The sequence below is a fragment of the Vidua macroura genome, chromosome 9 (genome assembly GCF_024509145.1).
Source record: "Vidua macroura isolate BioBank_ID:100142 chromosome 9, ASM2450914v1, whole genome shotgun sequence".
Lineage (NCBI taxonomy): Eukaryota > Metazoa > Chordata > Aves > Passeriformes > Viduidae > Vidua > Vidua macroura.
Window position 1 is genome coordinate 18,946,471 of NC_071579.1, and position 16,119 is coordinate 18,962,589.

At 37.5% G+C, this 16,119-nt stretch overlaps 1 protein-coding gene across 5 annotated transcripts in view; it reads left to right on the forward strand.

The window, feature by feature from the left end:
- Nucleotides 1-16,119, forward strand: part of TTLL7 (tubulin tyrosine ligase like 7) — a 65,379-nt gene that overhangs the window by 2,707 nt on the left and 46,553 nt on the right. Inside the window, exon 1 of one of the 5 annotated variants that reach the window (XM_053985263.1) lies at nt 5,686-5,705. The exons of the other annotated variants lie outside the window; for them this stretch is intronic. The gene's annotated coding sequence lies outside the window, so the exon portion shown is untranslated. Of the gene's footprint in view, nt 1-5,685; nt 5,706-16,119 lie in introns of those variants that run through there. 5 annotated transcript variants of the gene reach the window in all.

The following is a 16,119-nucleotide window of genomic DNA, read 5'->3' on the forward strand; positions in this document are numbered from 1 at the left end:
ACAAATCTTCAGAAAATTACTGCCTTGAAGTGTTGTGGCTTTTTGGGCAATCTTAAATCACAAAGACACTGAATTTTTTTTATAGGCCTCATATCAGTCCCTGACAAAAAAGATGGATGCTTGCCAGGCTTTTTCTTTTTGATGAGGTATTTCCATCATCCATAGTTGATACAGTGACTCTACAATGATCTGAGTGGCAAAGGAATAGTTTGGATTTGCCTAAAAGAGGGAGTTAATTTTATTTGGAAAGGTGCATACCAACTGTCAAAGCTAAGAAATCTCACCGCAGGTACCACAGCATTCATACTGGAGCATATTAGCTGGATTTTGTTTTTCCCTTATGAACTTCAGAACACTTAACCCTCGATTAATTTTTATTTTCTACATACCTAGAAGTTAATTGGGGCCATTTGAATCCTGCTGATGGAAGTCAAATGGCCCTTATTAAGCTCGAGGAGCCCTTTAGAGCTTCATTAATGCTTACCTAAAGTCCTGCCAGAATGATACTTTGCAACTACTCCTTTTGCAGACATTATGAGCTTACTGGAAAGTTTACCAGAACCAGTGAACCTTTTTAACATTAATGTTTAAAATACTAATGTATTTTTAAATTTAGAATGGAATTTGTTGACGTCTACTACACTGATGGGTAAAAGAATAATTTGCAATTGAATGGATATATGAGAAAAAAGGTGGCATTCTGAAGGAGTCAGCCTTGGAACCTGGTGGGCATTAGAGCAAATGTTCCTTTTCTAGAGTTGCAACCCCTTGGAGCCCGAATCTTTCACACCAGGAGATTCCATAGTGCCCCAGTCTACTGAATCCTCTTGTTTATGGCAGTGAAGGCAAGAACCTACAGGTTCTGTAGGGGTTAAATAATAGATTTTGCTAAGAGCATTTCCCAGTTTTCCTCCTCGCCTTCTCTCTGAAGTGTTCATATGGCTGTACAACATAGTTTTACAATTCTATCACATTAATTTATACTCATTTACCAATACTTTTGCTCTGTCTTGATTACCATGTGCCAGGAAACAAGCTCTATCGTTAGAATAAATTTTTGGCGCTGTGTTTTGAAAGGTTAAGTAAAGCAGACATAATGGTTCTTGCTTTCAATATCAGCTTTAATCAGAATACAGGATCTCCAAAATGAAGAACTCTGTATACAATTGTACTATTTGTTTTCCCATTGTTAAAATTTGAATTTCAAATAATTGAAAATGTTTAAATATAGATCCACATTGTTTCAAAGGCAATATTAAAAAATATAATCACATGGGGTTTTTATGAACATTCATTTCTGGGGACAGAGGAATAGTACTGCTTTACAGAGAGCCCAAATTAACAGCAATAATGAAATAAAGACAAAAGAAAACATTCTGATTTAGGGATCACTTTTCACTTCCTGGAGTGGAGTGAGTGTCATGCTACTTCCCACTTTTGTGTTTGGTTGTGGAAGGATTCCAAATTGAAGTTTAATATGCACCTTAGATGGCTACAGTACTGTTAATTGATAGAAAAACTGACTGCCTAAAAGGATGGAAGTGCTTTACACCGCAGTTCAGGAGCCCTTTGTGGCCAACAGTAGTAACAGAGTACTAACAGTCACTCTTCAGAAGAAAGAAAGATAGACTGAATCCACTTTTCATATATAATAAATGCTGCAGAAAGAGTTGAGTAGGGTGTGGGTTTCACAGTTAGACACAGCAATGTGTTGACATGTTTATTTCCATCCTTGCTTAGTAGCAAAATTCTAAATATATTCTTCTTTGGTTACATTAAAGTATGTTTGCTTTCAACTTTGTCCTTGGGTTGACATGTGTTTGTTTTATTTTTAGCACTTGAAAACCAACACAGTTATATCCCTATAGGGTGCAGTGGAAGCACTGGAGTATAGCATGAGAAAATGAAATCAGATGCTTAATACTGAATTGTTGCAGGTGAAGAGGCAAAGATCTTGATACTGATTATGACCAAAAAAAAAAAAAAAAAACAAGTGGACTGACAGGACAGAATATTGTGTGATTTGATGGGGAAATCACTCTTATCTGCTTGCACAGAATGAACTTCTCTTGAAAAATATAGAATAGAACTATGTGATAGAAGACTGTGCTTTCTATGCTTTTGTGCGTGGTTGTCAAGTGTTTAGCCTTCATTGAACATGAAATTTCTGTGAATTTGTAATACTGTTTTATCCTTCCAAGCTTATCTTGGTGTTGTGGAAGGTGGGAGAAACATGCAAAAACACTTCATGTGAATTATTGGCAAAAGAAATCTCAAAGATGTGCAATTTACTCACCCAGAAAAATCTACCCTTTGAATTACATTTTACTTCATGGGGCTTTTTACAGGGATATAATATTATCCTAACTTTTTATGTCAACTTGAAGTCTTTGAAAGGCTATAAATTACTAGTAAGCATTACCAATTAGGCATTAATTTGAATAAAAAGGATTTTTTTTTCTAAAAATGAACAAGAATGATCTGAGAACATGAGTTTGGTACATTTTGTGCCACTTAAAAAATGGAAGCATTTGCTGAAAATAATGTTTCTGAGGATGAAAAGGAGATACCCAATGAATAAAATAAAGCATGGGGATACAGGAATTAGTACTGTTTCAAGCCAAACTTGTTTCAAATTCATAGACTTGGGAGTTTTGTAGGATAACGTGCTGGTTTTGGCTGGGGAAATGTTAATTTTCTTCACATAGTACATAGTTTGGGGCTACATTTTGCATTTGTGCTGAAAATTGTGTTGATAAGAGATGTTTTTTTTATTGCTGAACAGGGCTTACATAGAGCCAAGGCCTTTTCTGCTTCCTGTACTGCCATGCTGGCAAGGAGACTGGGGATACATGGGAAATTGAGACAGCAGATCCCAGCCCAGCAAAGGGGTATCCCAGAGCATATGACAGCCATGCTTGGCAAATGAAGAGGGGTGAAGAAGGAGGAAGGGGGGGATGTTTGGAGTGATGTCTTTTGTCTTCCCAAAGAACTGTTACTCATGATGCAGCCGTGGTTTCCTGGGGATGGTTCAATGCCTGCCTGCCCATGGGAAGTGGTTCATGAATTCCTTGTTTACTTTTCCTGTGTATGCAGCTCTTGCTTTCCCCATAAAATTTTCTTTATCCCAACCCATGACTTTTCTTACTTTGATTCTGATTCTCTCACCCATGCTGGGAGATTGAGGTGGTGGGGAAGGGAGTGAGTGGAGGTGTGGTGCTTAGTTGGCAACTCAGCTTAGACAGTGACAGATATTGACCCAGAGCAGCATCCACAAGTGCAGAAATAGAAGACAAGAAAGGGAACAATACAGAGTTAGGTTTGAAAGTCTGGACACCAGCTGAGAAATTATGCAGTTAATGACCCCGAGCAGTCAATTAAAAAAGCCTATATATTACTTTGTTCTGTTGCCTCTAGGTATGAAGAGAAAATGAAAGGACATTGTGGCCTTTTTGCCAAAAGCAACACTCAGGAGTACAAGCACATACAGGAAGCAAGCCTTTGATATTTTATGAGAAAATGAAATAAAATTTATTAGAAATGAAAATAAAAAAGATCTGTTCTTGTGAATGTGTGTTTGGGAAGGTCTGACACAGATAGTTTCATTGATAAATAAAAAGTCTCAGTCATGTGGTATGCATATATAATACAATTACAGTTGTTTGAGGATAATAGATTAATGGTACAGTTGAAGCTGTGTTTCTGCAACAGCTGGGTGTAAGACACCTGGAACCAAGATAGTATGAGGAGGCATGGGGAAAAGTCATCTGTGGGAATAGACTTCAGGAGAGATGTCCAGATTTCACTCCTGTTCTATTCTTCCACATAGAATTGTGTCTCAGTTGGCTGCACTAACTTTTCTCCTATAATTTCCTATTGTTTTGAAGTCCATGAAGTAATTTCTTCAAATTTGGAAGATGTACCTGGCCAATCATGACTGAAGTACCGCTACCTTAATCCTTCTCTTGGCAAGGCAAGCAAGAGACATTCTCTGTTGTTCAGAGAGAGCTTCTGCTCCTATCATTTGCAAATTAAGAGGGTAGGAAGTAAGGGGAAATGTCTTTTGCATACACTGTAGCCTTTGCACACTTTGCTACCCACTTGCATTCTACCTGCATTTGATCTCTAAAGGCTGGCATTTGGGCTAGTAGGACTGGCAACAGTTTATGTGAATATATCCTTTCCCATCTCACTGGAATCTATCCATAATACTTCATCTGATGCCTTGAGAGGCTACCTATAGCAGAGGCTAGACAGTGGTAAAGGAATAAAGTAGGTATTTCTTAAAAGGCCTTCAAAGGATGCACCTTGGGCAGTGCAAGAGCCTGGCTGAGGCTACACCCAAGATGGACGATGGGTCACACGTTGTCACACTTTTATAAGTTCTGGTCCATTTACATATTGGGGTTAATTGTCCAATTAGCTTCAGGTTATGGAGTCTTATCCTCCCAGATTGCTCTCCTCAATTCCCTGTTGTTTACACTTTTTGGGCTGGAAAAGGATTGTTTTATTTAACTAAACTGTGAGGAGGACTTGCTAACACTTTATATGCAGTTCAGAGTTATATACTAATGCAGTGCAGAGCCTGGATAATATGAAAGCTAAAACGTAAGGCATCACATCCTTGTAGGGATAGGTTTGGCAGTAGTGGTGCAGTCAGTTTTGTCTGGCACAAGATGGGCCTGACTCCTATAAAAATAATGCAAAAGAAAGGAGTGAACTTGGTATCTCCAGTTTTCTTCCATGGTTGTTCTTTTTTGGTGGCTGTTTGTTTATTTTCCATTTGAACAAATGAACTTTCCAAGCCTTTTATTGTCAGATATCCTTTGTGGCCGACTGTCCATTAAAATGTACTGAGCTGTCAAATCAGAGCAATCTTTTCTTAATGTAAAAGAATAATATGACAAAGAAAAGCCATCTTTTGAAGTGATGTCAGAAAACAGTTTCTTATTGGTATAAATTGACATAGTAAAAGAAAATAACCTCATTTGAGGAATATTAATTGTTTCAGAATACTACAGAAACAGCTATTCCAGTAAAGGATGTACCTTTTCTCTTTCCATTACTACAGTTAATATTTCATTTGGTTTAAAAATTGATCTGTAAGATTGTAATGCTGACTTCACTGAAACCAGGTAGGTTTGATTTCAAATCTTGGATCTCATTGGTCCAAGCCTGGAGGAGAATGAGTATCTTTTTTCTTATGGCAAATTATTAACTTCTTTAGCCTTCTTCTATACTAGTGTCTTCTGTTATTGTGATCTTGACCTCTTAATTCTACATTTGGAGAAACCATTGTCCTGGTTACAGTAGCTCATATCCCTGTTATATCTCTTTCCAGTCACGGAGTCATTTTCTGGTTTTAGATTGTACTTCTTTTAGCTTATTGTTATGACTAAAGCCTACTGACTTTCTTCCCACAACTCTTGTCACTAAGTAAAGTGGGAAATAATGCATTCTTTTCTTATAGCATATATCATGCCTTTGTCTTGCCACCCAAAACACAGGGAGAAAATACCTAGAAAGGGTTAAGAAAGAGATCTAAAAAGTGCTAGAGATAGGCTAAATGGGAAGGAGCTGCTGCTGCAGCCGGTCTTTCCCTGGTGTATTACTGCCTGAAACTGCATCAGCTGTCAATTATTGATAGAAAATCCTGTTTCCAGAGAGCTGACTCCTCACATAGTTTCAGCAATGCAATACTAACGGTAAGTGATTTCATTTTGCTTCTACTGCAGAATTATTTTAAATCTGTTTCTATATCAGTGGGAGGTCCTGGTATGACTGTGTATTCTGCAGTATGTAATCTTGTCAGCTAAATCCATGATAAATAAATGTTTTGCACTATCAGTAATTGTATGCAGAAGAATTTGGTATATCACCCTGCCACATGCTGCTGCAAAGGTTTGGTTGGTTTGTTTGTGTATTTTTTCACTATGACTCTACTGCAGACTATGTTAATTGAAATCCATTGCCTTCAGTTTGAATGCTCATGCATTCTGTCCACCACATATATTTTGCAATGAGTTATTTTTCCAGGATTCTTGTTCCTTTTCTATATTTTTTTCTCATCCATCCTTGAGCTTGCAGTTTATCTTTCCTTACAACAGAGAGCTAGATTCAGGAGCATCTACTGAATGCAGTAAATTGTGAACCATTAGTTGGACAAAATGTACTTGTGGAGAGCAGCATGAAGCATTTTCTGTGGCAGTGTATCTATATATCACCTGCACAGTAATCCCTGTTTCTAAACATGTGAATCCTGCATGAGCTGTGGAATATGAAGTCCGGCCTCTAAACAGCCAAGCAATTCTGAAAGTGATACTTGAAGCTTGTAATCTTTGTCAAGAAAGAGAGAAATTTAGAGGCAGCTCAGTCAGTTTGAGCTGTAATTTCTACTGTGATGAGAGTTCAATTTAAATGGACTCTAGTTTTGATGTGGATGAGACCAGAGTCTTAATTATAATTCTTAATTGTGTCATCAGCAGGTCTGTCCTGGAACTGAAACATCATGATATAAAGTCCACAAAAGTCAATAGAAATATCTATATTTACTTCACTAAGTTACAGAGAAAATCCTGTATGGTTGATCTCATTTACATTACAGACTTGAGAAAATTGTGATTTTTTGTACATATCTTTACAACGATGGGACTAGGAAATTTCCCAAAGAAAACTTTTTCTTCCTTTGAGCAATCAAAGGAGCTAAAAAAATTGGGAAGGAATTTCATATTTGTGAAGTAATATTCAGAGTCCTGCATCAATAGCCAACTGTGAATGCCAGTTTATTGTCCTTTTTATCCTGTTTGGTAAGTCAGTTGTGATCATCTCTATTCTTATTTGTATTGACACTTTGCATGAAACTTTTTCTGAAAGATTTATTGTTTTGGTTATTAGGTGTGCTGTACCTTTTCCACACCTTTGGATTTAAAAATGCCTTTAACTAAATTTGGTGCATTTCCTTTTTTTCCTTATCTGTGGTTATAAGGCAAATATGCTACTCCCTATATATATTTTTCTATATTGTGCATATATTTTTCTATATATTGCATATATTTTTCTATAGTGTGAAGTGTATGATATATTGCATATATTTTTCTATAGTGTGAAGTGTATGATATATCTGAGAGAGTCAGAAGCACAAAAGAATAAACGTCATCATTTTCTGCCTAAGATAATATGATAAAAAAAAAAAGTATGTGGCTCAGTTCCCAGTCATGTTTTATTTTGGCTGGCAGTGATGTATGTTGCTATAACATAATAAGAAATTATTTTATTTGTTTATTTTGAATATTTGAAAAGCAGTTAGCTTTGCAGTCAGCATGCATTTGACTATGTAAGTTTATGCATTTATTTTTCATTATGAATGCACCTTTAAGAAATATAAGATTAAAGCAATTGAAAATACAATTGAGCCTTGCTAAATGAATGGAATATCCCACTGCTCCAGCCTCTGGTTGAGGACTATTATTTCAAAATACTTTTCAAGTGTATCTCTTAACTCTCAATCTTAACCAACACTTTTTTTTTTTAATTAAAAAAAAATGAAAAATGGTAGCACACATGCCAGAACCTCTTACTTTTAAGTGTAGCTTTTTGGGACTTGACCAAGATGGATAAGGACAGGACTAACTGTGATATTGTTCCATACTTGGAGCCCTGCTTCTGCTGTGATTAAAGCAATGGAGGCAATAGTACACTTAGGGCAGTTTTTTCCTCTGGTTTTGGAACTATTTTAAACTACATTAAAAAGCTCTGGTGCTATTGTCAGTATGGGCTCTGCAGCTCAGAGATTGTGCATGATTAGTCAATAAACAAACTACTGAATAATACAGGGTTACCTCAGTAATGCTGTACTTATTCAAAAACTACATTATCCTGATCCTATGAGTTCAAGCAAATCCCAGGAAATTGCTTTTTGCTTTTCTAATGTTTTCAGTAAAAATTAAAGCTAGTGCATATAAAGTCTGGTACACTTCACTTTTCTCTCTTATTTTGTTATTTTGCGCATTCAAAGTATTACATTTAGGATCAATATTTAAGATGTTATTTTTCTAGGCTTTGTGACTACATGCGGTGTTTCTCTACAGGTGAGCAGTATTTGCACAAAATATTCCTGTAGTAGTATAATGGAGTCTCATCTCACTGCTGATGAGGATGGTCACTCTATTTAGAGCCCCTACAATGGATAAAATACTGTGACACAGAGGGTTTGGAGCCAATCCAGCCTTTTAAGGGAATTTCTATAAATCAGGTCAATTGATTTAAAGAAGCTTCTGAGGGCTCACATCCTTTTGAAACTGCTTGATGTGCTCCCGTTTTTATGTGCAAAAATATTTTCAAATCAGTGGTACCCCACTGAGCCCCAAGTACTAAGCTATGGGGAAGGAAGCATGTTTTTGTGAAATGTTTTATAGCTGCTGGGGGTTCCGGTTCATTTATCAGCTGGTTGCAAACTCTTACTAGCACTGAGTGTTGGCTGCAGTAGTCTCAGTGATATTGTAGGCCAACTGTGACTATTTCTGACTGTCACTTGTTCTTTACAGAGTAGAAGTATATGACAGTCATTAAAATGTTAGAGATCTACCAACACTCATACAAGCATACAAGTATTGCCAGTGGAGCTGAGCAAATGATTTCATAGTTGGAAATGTCAAGATAATGTGATAAAGAACTTTGTAATCATGTAAGAGCACCTTACTTGTACTTTCATGGTCAAGAAGCCTTTGAAGAAATGCTTCTTGTGATAGCAAGAAACTTCTTTTTCATGATTTATTCAAGACCTGATTATTGTCTTAACATCTGCATAGCCAATGCTGAAACTACAGGCCAATGTCTGCTGATTTAAATTTCAGACTGCTGTGGGAGTGTCACCCTTGTTGTTAAACTAGAAAACAGTGTTATGTGGCAGTATGTGAATTAGGATGATGTAGTCTTCAATCAGAGTTGTCGTGGGCCGTGTGTGAGGATTGCAGCCCATGTCTAGTGATGCCGAAATGAATCTATGAATCGCGGGCTTGTAAAATATGAGATGAAACGATGCAGACCAACACAGGGCTGAAGTGTGGCTCTTGTGATACACATAACTCTGTAGAAGTTAATTTAACCATATTTGTGTTCTTATGTTCCTGAGCTTGAGGTTGTTTTCACACTGAGCCAAAGCTGCCAGCTTGAAGCAAGGGAGGAAGAATTTGATGTGTGAGGGGGAATGGTCTAAAGATATCTTTTTCTCTTTTTTTTCCTTCCCCAAGATCCTTAGCAAATCTCTCCCCAGGGTCTATTTATAATATAATGAATCACTGCAAACATATCAGCTTCATTGAAGGATTAGTGCTTTTTATGCTAAGACAGCTCTGCTGATATATGTAAAATGTTAAATTGTCCTATCTTGTAGATCCCTAAGGCCTCTAGCTCTTACTAGAGAAATAAATCTTATGAGAAGCAAATGATAGAAAAAAAAAAAAAGGAGTAGTATAATTCCAGCAGTGATTAGTGTGTGGTGTACACAATTTGAAGGACTGTGTGGTAGCTGTTGGTGTGTGTTGACGTGCTGTAATGAAGAGCATGGATGGCACACTGCGAAGTCAAAAGAAGAGCAGAGATTCTCCCACAGGTGCCACAACTCAAATTCTCTTCTAACTCTCTCTTGTCTACCTTTCCCCCTACCACACCCATAATGTTAATGTCACACCTCAATATTACTATGAAACAGGATTATTATGGAATGTTGCCATCTCTGTTTCATTCATTTGAGGCCATGGCTGTCTCACCGCAGAGCGCTGGCCCTTAGTGTGTGTGAGTCCATCAGTGAGTGTGGCTTCCTGGCCTTGGTCCTCAACACAAAGCAAACAAATGTCCTTGTGCTGTTTGGTTCAGGGGAATGGTTCGTTTGAGGTGGCAGGGCTCCAGCCCTCCTGTGGCCATGGCTATCCAGCCACTCAGCTGTCCATCAGCTGCCCTCGGCTGATGTGGCTGAGCCTCTGATGGTGTGTGCATTTCTAGCCTGGAAATGTGGGAATGCCTACAGCACACCAGTGCTGTTTTAAATGAAGGTGTAATGGTTGTATGTATTTATCTAAAACCATTTCACACACACACACACACACACACACACACACACATATATATGAAACATTTTAAAATGGTTGTATATAATGGTTCTATAATAAATAGAGATTGGCTTCCATTCAGCAGTGTTCAGTGGAACTTACTGTGATCAGGGGTAGGAATACTTTATGTTCCAGAATTAGTAGAATGTCCTGCTGTCAGATTTATGTTGTTATTGACACTTAGTGAAGTGTCTGTGACTGTAATACAAGATCTATGCATTGTCTCTGCTTTTTGCTGGCAGAGAGTAGAACATGAAATCTGATGTTTTTTAGCAGCAAGAGACAGAGATATGTATTTTCTGAAATTTAGATTTTACTGTATAAAAGCATTGCTACATTTGCTTGTTTGAGCTATTTTGTCGATATTTTTCCTTGCCATTGTGAATGCTAAATAATATTTATTTAAAGTTCACAGCATTTTATTTTTGAATTATTGATTTTTAAGTCATGCAGATTCTTTTCTCTTGCCTTGTCAATTAATATATTTTCAGTGTTTTACTGAACAAGTAAAAGATTCAAACCTTGACCTTTCTGTGCTTTTCTAATTTGGCCTCAGTGGCTTTTATGGTCCTTGTTCAATATTCAAACCGTAACTATGAAACTCTATAGTACTCAATTTGGTAACAGTCTGAAATATGTTATCACATTAGAAAGGGCTTTTGAAGGGTGAGAATGAGCTAACATATAGTCACATTGTATGCTCTGCTGTGAAAGTCACTTTGGAAGTAATTTTTTACACAGAAAATCAATCTTCAGATTTGAAAGATTTGACATTGATTTAAATTTGGCCACTTCAATTTGTTTTGAAGTTTCATTTTGGAAAATGGATGAATGAAAAAAAAAGCAATATTGCTTCAAGACAACACTGAAATTAAAAAAAATGCTTCTATGCTCAGTTGTGATCTCTGTATTTTGTAAATAGGAAGTGATTAATGCCTGTGAAACTGTGATGTGAAACTTCCACCATTTTAACAGCTTCTAATCCATTTCCTGTTTTCTGAATCAGACGTTCTATATCTATCATTTCATAGATGTTTTGTGATATTAAACAATAAAAAAATTCAATCCAAAGCTGTGAAGTGCAAAGTCAGGAGAAGACCAAAGTAAAATCTGTGAACTAACACTGCAAAGCTCCCGGGGCCCTGTGCCCACTGTGTGTTGCTGAGCCTTGGAGCTGGCACTGCAGGGTCTTTTCCTGGTTGGACTCCAGCCATTTAAAATAATGCACTGTAGCCTGGCTTGCTCATTTGGTTTGGTGGCTTAGGGAAATAGAAATGCTGGCCATTCAGATAAACTAGTTCAGACAGTTGTTTTACAGAACTGCATGACTCAAAAAAAGTTGTGTAAATCATGCTGTTTGGATTCCTTTGTAGCTTGTACCTGTCCATTTAGCAAATCAAACACCTGAGAACTCTGTACATTCTCTTTATCTGAAAGAACTGCTGAATAAATATCTCATCTCTTTGATGGTGGGAATGAAGGATGTTTAAATTAATAGACTTAATTTGACTTGGGAATATTTTGAACCAAGCTCTAATTACATGCAATTTTAAGCCAGCTGACAGATAGCCTTTTAAAAACAAGCTTGTCACTTTGACATATCAAGTCTCAAAATGAAGATTGCTTTTTGCATATAGAATTTCTCTGTAAGAGTGAGAACTTGCCACCAAATTGTTCTTTGAACATGTAACAATAAAACTGGTCACTATGCTTTTTTGTAGCAGCAACACTTCAACATACTTTTTATAAGGCCATATATTAAAAAATCATGAAAGGGTAGGAGGCTTTTACTTCTGCAGTTTCATTATTGAAAATTGTTATTATCTTGCTGAGCGTGATCTTGAAAAAGGCATATTTCTCCATTATAATTTCTGTTGATTTCTTAATCTCATTTTGAATCTGCATTTTATATCTTAATTCCAGATCAACAGTAGATTATAGGTTTGCATAACTGTAATAAATGGCACACCCCTCACTATGCTGTGTCCAGACTTCCACACTCTAAGATCTAAGGGTAATTGACTTAAATATTAGATTGAACAAGTCCCAGAACTCGGATGTTTGCTAGGTCAATGCTCTGAAGACTATGGTCACATCTTTCTTTTAACTGTTTCTGTGAAATTTTTGTTAATTTGATTTTCCAGCTAAGTGAAGAGTGGGGATTGCAGCACTGTGATGTTGTCCTTCCGTCCCTGTGGTCATCTGTCCAGTTCTGTAACTGTATCTCCAGTGTGTCTCCATTTCACTGTGAAAGCTCCTTATGTCAGGAGCTTTGTGGGTTTCCTTCCAGCTCTTCTGCATTTCCAGACACTTGTGACAGCACTGAGTAAATTGCACTAATGGGCTCAGTGGAAAGCAGTCTGCTAGTTTGAAAATCTGTTCTAAAATAATATTTTGAGTAGTCTGGAGGAAAAAAAATCAAGGAAATTAGAGAGGGATTTGTTAAAAAATACCTGCATATAATCCAGGCCAGAAGAGTATTTTTCAGGGCAATTTACTAACTTATGATACACTTAATTTGTGTAACAGCATGAAATACTACTAATTTTTTGAGTTTCTAGAATATATTACAGTTTGTCAAAGAATCATTCTATTAACTATGAAACTGCTTCTTTCCACTGTCCCCTGCTCTTTACCAAGGCACTGTTCCTTTAAATGGACTTGAGCATCTGCTATGTACTCTGTCCATGTGCAACACTTCCCCCTCCAGCAAGAGTATCCTGCCTCTCCTGTCCCTGGAGGAAAAAAGATCCTTCTTTCTTTCTTTCTTTCTTTTTTTTTTTTTTTTTTTTTTTTTTTTTCCCTTTTTGTCTTCTGTGCCTTTCTAGGACAGAAATGTATCTCTCCTACTGTCACTCTCACACCTTTGTCAGGCAGCTGTAAAGATAACATCTCATCTTTTTTTTTCTCTATAGAGCACTTTTAGTCAAAGTGCTTGTTTATATAAGAGTGTGCTAACCTGATGAAGATGCTTTCATTTCTTCTTCACAAGTCTTTCTCCATTTATATGTTGACCATTTTTGTTCATTTTTGTTCAGCTACCCGTGAATCTGTATGGTTGAGCAACAAACCTTCACTAATTTATGTGTTTCAGGATTTCAGGAGGGAAATGGCATATGCAGCAGGAACTGCAATCCTTTTCTGCCAGAGTGTGAATTCAGAGATTTCTGACAGCTGACTTGCTCCAAAAGCCCCAGTTTGAAAATAGAATTCTTTCTCCTATGTTATTAAAAGCAATCTCTTAGAAACAGGTCTCTCAGGTAGATTACGAGCGAGATATGCCTCTGCATTATTGTAGCTGAACGCGCCTTATAGGTTATGCTTCTTTTATAAGCAAAAACTTGTCACAGGTATGAGAACTGACTTAGAATTTGATGTAGTCATTACCTGAAAATGCTGCTGCTGTTACTGTGCATGATCTGGGTGAGTCCTGCAATCAGCTTTGGCCTGTAACTGGCAAAGGCTGCCTGCAGAGCAGTCTGTGCTGCAAGTCTTCTCCTTCAGCTGTGCTCTGACCTGGGAGTAGGTTTTGGCAATAGTAACAAATCAGAAGATGTGAGCTAGAAGAAGATGCCTGGGGAGGACCTGGCTCAGAGAACAAATTAACTTTGGGATGATTTCTACTGTATAGAATTAAAAAAGAGGTGTAGGAGCTTGTAGCTGCCAGAGCCTGTGCACTGCCATGTTGCCTGTCCTACCGTGCTGTCCTCCTTCCAGCTATTGCTCTGAGAGGTGTATTCCTGTCTCTCCCAAGTGATCCATTCTTCTGCTTAGAGAGTTGGTTATCTAAGGGCAGTTAGAGGAGCAGTTGCAGTTTACCTGGGAAGGTTGCAGCTTCCTCAGCAGGGTGATGTTGGGTTTTCTTGCTGCAGAATTGGAACATCTCATGCTACTGCACTGGGGATGCACAAAGCAGGGGGTCTAAACAGGGGCAAGTCTACTGCTCCCATGACTGAGCCTGCAACTCACAGCAGCAATTCACTGGGTAATGTATCCCCCCAGATGAGATGCAGGGTCTCTCATCTATCACGTGACATGGTGGGAAAAAAAGCTGAGACTGTTCCATTTCACTGGATCTTATTTGCCCTTTGGAAAGGAACAAAGGGAAGGACTGCATCCTTGGTAAAATATTTTGGAAAACTAATGGTTTAGAACTGCTGGTGCTTTGGTATTCAGTGAAATGCCTGGTTGAAGATGGACTACTGAAGAGAAGTCAAGGAGTTGCAAAACAATTTTTAATTATTACGTACAAGCTTAGGTCAGAATACGAATATTTATTGGTATGGAACGGTGCTTTTGAAAAGTTAAAATCCTAAAGTAAGTTGGAGTACAGAGTACAGTCCCATTACTTTGTTTTCCATATGGCTGAACTACTAATTGTCCTTAGAACACTCCAAAGGTGGCCATAAATCTTTACCATCAACTCATGTATGTGTGCTTAAAAGTTGACTGGTCACAGACCTTGGGTATTGGTACGTGCTATTTAGACCCTAAAGAGTATCCTTTTGAGAAGAATAGAATAGTGTTTATCTAAAGAAAGGCAGTATTTCAGCAGTGTGGTGCAGGTTGGAATTTTATGGTCCACCTTCAGAACACGGTGTGTTATAGTAACTTTGGGCAGATAATCTTCTGTGATTTTAAGGTGAATGAAATTTCTATGAGCTGCTCTCTTTTTATTAGCATATCATAGCTTGTAAGTCATGCTGTGTTAGTAAAGGGCTGGCATTTCTCACAGGGAATGTTAATCCTCTTAATATTCTTCCAAATTTATTACAAGTTTTTAGTCAGTACAGCAAAGAAACAACTGCCATGCATTTTTGTACATTCATAGAAGTCCTTAATTGTCTAACAGACATACTTCAGTATTATTCCCAGGAACTAAACATGTCTTGTACTCTGGTGGTATTCTTAGCCTGAGAAACAGATAACATGCAATAGCCAGTGAGTCACTGTGCCCAGCACTGCTTTTCCTTCACAGTGGTTTTAAGGAGGACAAATGCTTTGCTTTCCCAACTCTGTGTCTAATTTTAGTATGCCAGTGGGCCCGAGGACTTTCAGGCCACCTTCTCAGATAATGTCATCCAAAATATTCAAACTTCAAAATGGCTGGGTGCTACTGCTGTGCTGTCTGACATTGTATCTGTGTATAAAACATCTCCCGTTCTTTGTGGATAAATACACAGGGGCACTAAATGGACATGAGGGAGATTTGTCTTGTTACAAAGCAGAATTTGACTCCTGGTGTATTTGTGACAGTCATAAAAAAAACATAATCTGCTCTTTTTATGGTTTTGCATTACTGGGCTGCTAAGGGTAAATGTCTGTCTTGAAAGGATGTTAAATCTTGGAGCTCAAAATATCTGCTTTTGTATTTTCTTAAAAGGCGAGTGACTTGTCCAGAACATACATCTCTCTCTCCTCTGTTGTGTGTACACACACACAGAAAAAGAAAAAAATGTGAATTTGTAAATAATGTTTTAGTGATTTTCTTAATGCGCATCTTGTCCAGTCTTAGGAGCACATATATTTCGCATCATAAGTCATGGCTGATTTGACTTTGCTGTAATTTTCTGCTGTTTATAGTAGAAGAAATTCCTTGTGCTCTCTATAAGCTATTTTAAATAAGTCTTGCAATCAGCAAAAGCAGCAATATAAACTGATTTAAAGCTAATGTGAGAAACTTTAGCTACACATATAAATGTAGAAAAGAAATGAAAGCTTTTAAAGATCAGTAACATGTTAGATATGTTTTGAAACTTGTAAATTTGCTTGAGGCAGCCTGCCAAAGACAACATTTATTTCCTTACAGTCTTTGGTATAATAGTGCTGCATGCCCAAAGTCAAGTAGCAGTGTGTTTAGAAGTGATGCATTCCCAAGGTTTTTTCCCTAATATTTTAACCCATTGTTCTTATGTGCTTAAGCTGGACCTAAAAAGCTTCTTAATATGTGTGGCTTTTCATGTAGTGCTGTATTCATGAGGGAAAAAAGAAAAAAAGGAGTTTTGTGTGACTG